We start from the raw sequence: 6,355 nt of genomic DNA, 5'->3' as shown, positions 1-6,355 counted from the left end.
CACTATGTGACTTAGAAAGTGATTAAACATCCAACTTTCTTAAGACTTTGACACCCAACTCCCCCGGCTTGTCAATATGTGACCTCATCTCCAATATGTGAGCACACATAGACCTTGCTTTCCAATAGGGCTAGAGTGACCTTGAACTTGTGGGTTAGGGAGAATAATTGAAGAAGGTGGAGGAAGTGAAGTTCCAATAGATTTGGGAAGATCTTAGATGTCTGAACTAGACATCTTTTGGGAGATATTCAAGATAGTTGATTTAAAGTCCTTAATATAATACCCAATATGAAATATTAAGGTTAGGACCCAACACAATATTTTATAACTTGGAAGAGGGGTGTCGTAATCCAAGCTATAGAATATTTGAAGTTAAGTGAATGACGATTCACTAATTTAACGAAATAAATAATTAGGTTTTTAATTGGATTTGAAACTCCTAGATATTTTGAGATTCATTAAACTGTTCAATGGCATGTTTCAATCTCGAGTGTGCCCTTCAGGTTTTGTGACTGGGATGTCGAGGATCACAAAACAAGGTGTGAAGTAACTATGCAAATGACTTGGTACCCTTAATATTTACCCCTTAATCGATGTGCCGGTTAACCACACGCGCTCCACCGATACTATGATAAATATTAAGTTACCATTTTCCTACCTTGTTAAATCAAGCTAGTGTGTCGGTTAACCACACACGCTCCACTAACCGACTTAAGCAAAGTGCAAAGTGTAATTTCATGGATTAGCACCTTATTCATATTTTCCTAAAGTAACTAAGATTGGGAATTATAAAAACATTTTAGTTACTTTATATTTATCATTAACACTTTTAATGAAGGGAGAATTATAGTCCTTGTCCTACATGTTCAGCTAACGACCCTCCACCAGTCAAGGAAGCAGTGGGTGAGAGTGGACACCCATTAAACTGTCATTTTATAGGCAGTAACCTTATACCCCCTTTATAAACCGGCTTCGTGAATGAGACCTACTAATGGTAAGACAACTTGCTCTTATACATATATATAAATATTATTAACTTATAATATTATAAAGTATAAGGGTTGAATTTTAACTTTTAAAATTATAAGGGCTTAACTTGGAATTAAAGTATTTATAAGGGAAAACTTTTCAAATTCCAAAATTTGAGGGCAAGTTTTGAAACTATTCAAAACTATTCAATTCCATAACTTATGTGTTTAAAGTAGTTTTAATCCAAAAACTCTTCAAGTTCCATAACTTGAGGACAAGTTATGGAAGACTTTAAACTATTAAAGAATGTGACTTTTCTTTATTCATAACATATGGAAATATTTATGAGTTTTATGAATCTTAAATGTGACTTTTCATATAACTTGAGGACAAGTTACAAAAACACATTTTAGAATCAACTCTTACATTAATTTGGATTGAAAACAACAATTTCACATAACTTTTCTATTAATCTAAGCAACTCATAAGAACAAGATAATTCAAATCAAACTTTTTCATGTAATTATCCTAATCCTTAAACTAATACAAAACATGAATCTATTGACAGTTATCTTTGAAATTGGATTAGAATGAACATTACCACATCAAAAACATGTTTATAGGTTCAAAAACAGCTTAGGGTAATGATTCTAGTCTAATTCCAACCTTAAAAGTCGAAAATATGCTATTTGGGGGTCCTACTCGTCGAGTGTATGAACCTACTCGACGAGTAGGATGAGTTTCTTCATGGACTCGGCGAGTCCAATGCTCAGACAGCACGACAACTTTGATTTAATTTTCATCCAATTTTGCAAGTATAACAAGAAAACAAGCCTAGGCTCTGATACCACTGTTGGGTTATGAGCATTCTATCACTCCTAAGTGTACATGCAACCCTAAATACCTTGGATCTATGTTTTCTCTATTATACATGCAAATATGAATATTCCAAGGTATTACCCTATCTAGCATACAATATTTTGATACTTAGGTAATATAACAAGTTAGAATACATACCTCTTGATGTAGCTTGACTCCATGAAGCTCGAGAGCCTAGTGCCCCAAGTGTAACACCTCAAATGGTTCACACAACATCAAATGCACATGGAATAACTTAGAGAGAGAAATGATACACTTCATGAAATCGGCTAGCCCTCACCATTCCTTCATAGTCTCTCATGGTGGTCGATTTTGACAAGAATAAGATGCTTATATAGTGTGTCACAATTAGGGTTACACCATGTAAACCCTAATTGTCATGGCCTTTCATTCCCATGATCCATGGGTACAAAAACACCATGGACCATCCTATGGGTTTTAGCCCAACTAGATAATTCATGGAGCATTAGCCCACTATACAAGTATGGATGATCTACACAATCAACCCATATATTTAATTAATCTCGTTTTGATCACTTAATTAATTCCAAATTAATTATTGATCAATACTAATTAAATAACTTATTAATATATTAGAACTTATAATATATTACCAAACCTTAAGTGTTATTTCTCTCATTTTAGTCTATCCAAATGCATGATGCTATGAAACACAAATAGACCATGCCGAGTTGAGTCAAGTACATACCAAATATAGTTATGGACTTAGACACTAATCCAACAGTTTCCAACACCAAAACTAACCTAAAAGTTGGTGCTTTATAGTCATGCATGAGCAATGCACATCTTGAACTAATGTTAGGTCACAATAAGGATTATGACCAAAAAATCTCATGCATGGCTCAAAATCCAACCATACTTCATACCCAAACGATCAACCACTCCAAATGTCATAGAGATTCATAAAGTTGCAAACCTTATGGGATCTAACCATCCTAACTAAAAAAAGAAGAATACGGGACAAAACTAAAGATATAGCAATCTAACAATATAAAGTTGGAGTCTTGGACACTTATAGATGTCCAGAAGTGTGTTAGGATGAGGAATGGAAACTTGCTTGCTGGATCTTGTCTCGCTTCTTCTTCCTTCTGCCTACAAGGTCTTCCAAAAGCACCAAAATGAGCTTCAACAATGGAGGAAAGGTATTAGAGTTTATTCAAAGCTTAGGAGTGTGATGGAGGTTGAATATGTACAAACCCTAGTCTCCTCATTCCTTTAAATAGGGTGAAAACCCAAAAAAATAGGGTTTAAGCCACGACTTCGTGGCCCATAGACTGCCACGTCGTGGCGGATTAAATGAAGTTTGCATCAAAAAATGCATCACCACGTCATGGTGGTGCCTTCACTACATCTTGGAAACTCCAAGCATCCAAACTTAAATAAATAAAATATACCTCAGGATTCGAATGTTACAACTCTCCCCACTTGAATAAGACTTCATCCTCAAAGTCCATTGCTACAAATAACTCCAAGTAATGCTCTCTCATCCCCTCCTCAGGCTCCCACGTCCACTCTGAACCCTTTCAGAGTTGCCATTGCAACTTAACTAAGCCCACCACCTTGTTGCACAAGGTCTTCGTCTTCCTATCAAGGATCGCGATCGGTCTCTCCACATAATTCAGGTGCTCATCGACCTGAATATCATCTAAAGGAACCATTATGGAATCATCAGATAGACACTTTCGTAAATAAGAGACGTGGAATGTGTTATGAATCTGGCTGAGCTCGTCACATGGATGGGAACGTATGCACCATAAAATCTAAGTGGCAAAGGTTTCACTGTAATTCATGAAAATTATTATGAGGAAATACTTTTGCTAATAGATTTCAAAGATCTAATCTATATGGATGTTGTTTGTGTAAATTGCATTCTCAAATTCACAATATAATTACGGCATTCCTCTTTGTATTTTGAATTGTGAGGGATGGAAAGGAATTGTTTGAACTTTCAAGGGATATATTTATCTGTCTTGAAAGGGTTTAAATACACACACACACACATTATCCAAATAAGGTGTATAAGCTTAAGAAGTCTAGTTGGAGACTTATCGAATCATCGCGTAATAGAAATCTACGCTTCCTTAAGAAATTCAAATGGTATTGATTTCTATAAGTCTAATTATGTAACGACCCAATTTTCAAGAGAAATTTTTTCATTTTTTTACTAAACAAAATACTTTCCACAAACCATCAAATCCCAAATACAATTGTTTTCAAAATTCATATCAATTACAATTTTATTCCAAATCATCAGAGTGTCCCATAAAAACGCCTGAGAGAGAGTACACGTCGTGCCATCAAGCCTTGCCCTTACCCTTAGGCTCAGATGTACCTGAAAAAAATCCACAAACTGTAAGTTAATGCTTAGTGAGTTCTCCAGAGCATACCCCACACACAGTCCACATAACACATATCATATTAGCTATAAAAGCTACATATATCTCATAAGTCATGCATACAAACTTATAAGGATGCCATGGGCTCCCCCTGCATGGTTTTTAACCCACAAGCCATGGGCTCCCCCACATGGTCTTTCATTCAACCACCATGGGCTTCCCCCATGGTCTTTAACTATCAATCCATGGGTTCCCCCACGTGGTCTTGTCTAAGTGTCATGGGCTCCCCCCATGGTCTTCCCTGCAAGTATCATATAATTACTAGTATACCACTTACAATATAGCTAACTATCATACCGCATATCATAAAATAGGTCGGCCTTGGTGCCTTAGACCCATTGGTATGGTGAGGAGACTCACCTCTATCTGCTGAATCCGAAAGCTGCTCTCCTAATAGTCTGTAACCACCCGTGTTGAATAATAATAACATTAACCAAGGTTAGGATTGAACAAAATCCAAATTAAAGGATCCAAACCCCAAGTCCTTTTTAAAATGGCCCAAAAGTCTTCCTTTACAAATGGGCCCAAAATCCATGTCCAAAGCATTAATGGGCCTCATATACCAATAAAGCCCAACCATAGGATCCATGGCCCAAAAAAGATAAGTTGGTCGACCAACTCCAAAACGTGACCAAGCCCAATGACTAATTAAGGCCCAAAAGCTTACAAGCCGAAAACGAGTCTGATTCCATATGTTGTGTGTACGCCTTGCGTAGCACCCTGGTACGCGCAGCATAATGTGTCCCTGAGTTGTACGCGCGGCGTACTCTAAGTTACACCCAACGTACAAACAGATTAAGCACTTTCTTCCATTAAGTGCTTAATACTCGATGTTCTAACGTCCAAAGCTTAGATCTGATTCCATTAAGACTTTCTAATGCATAAAGTTGGCAACTTTATGCATTTGCATCTCCCTTATGCTCCCAACAACCCATTAAGACCTTTGCAAGAGTCTTAATCCATTCATGAGGTCAAAACATCCCTCAAGACTCCATTTTTATGTTATGAATGGACCAAAGGACTTCAGATCTATCCTCCCTAAGCTCTAGAGTTGCTCAAACTCTCATGAGGTGGTTCAAGAACACAAAAAGGGACTAAGGAGAAAACCCCAGCTCTAGAAATGGAAATGATAACCAAGGTGAAGGATTTTTACCTCCTTAAGCTTCCTAGATTGCCCAAAATGTAAGATCCAGAAGCTCCTCTTCATTTAATATTGATTCCTCTTCTTCTTAGTGCTAACACACAAAAAGGATGGTGTTTAAATACTCAAAATCTCAAGAACACACTCTCTAATGCTTTTAGGGTTTTCAGGGACGTTTGAAGGTGAAGGAGGCTAATTAGGGTGAAGCTCAAATGAGATAAGGATGCTTATATAGGTCTTAAGTCCAGAAATTAGGGTTTGAACATCCGTCACGTACACCCCACATACCATGTGGTACGCCCAACGTACGTGCTAGCCCTCCGCGATCATCCATGCATGGTACGCTAAGCGTACCCATGAAGTACGCCCATCGTACTTAAGGGACTTATTATGCAATATTTAAAATTTCAAGGGCTTCAAAGGTAATACCTAATTTGGAGTGTTACAAATTAATTTTTGGGTACATGCCAAAGCTAGTAGGAGCATAATTGTTATGTGGGTATTGCATGTTGACAATATTGTTCATGGGGAACTATGTTTCTGTTTTTGCAAGTTGCAAAGTTCGGAAAATGTTTCGCTACAGTGGACTTAAGGGATACTTCATTTCGAGTCTAAAGGTTTAGATCATATGGTTTAATAAAACTTAGTCAAAGAGATATATGAATGTTATATTGAAATGTTTCAACATAGTAGATTCGATATATAGAAATATTATAGCAAGAGATTGAACAGATGTGAAATAATTATGTAGGACATAATGACTCGAGTCTCATGTGCTTAGGATATAGGATCGATCACATATGTTATAATGTTTGCTTATTCTAATTTTTCAAATGCCTTTAGCATTGTCTGAAAAGGATTGGAATTTCATATAACTAAATTTGTTAAACTACTGTCAAGAACATTTTGAGGTTTACCGAGGACTGGTTGCTTGCGGACAGTTGAGAGT

Source organism: Lactuca serriola, chromosome 9, assembly GCF_051521515.1.
Source record: "Lactuca serriola cultivar US96UC23 chromosome 9, Lser_US96UC23_V15, whole genome shotgun sequence".
NCBI lineage: Eukaryota > Viridiplantae > Streptophyta > Magnoliopsida > Asterales > Asteraceae > Lactuca > Lactuca serriola.
Note: the sequence above shows the minus strand (reverse complement) of the source record.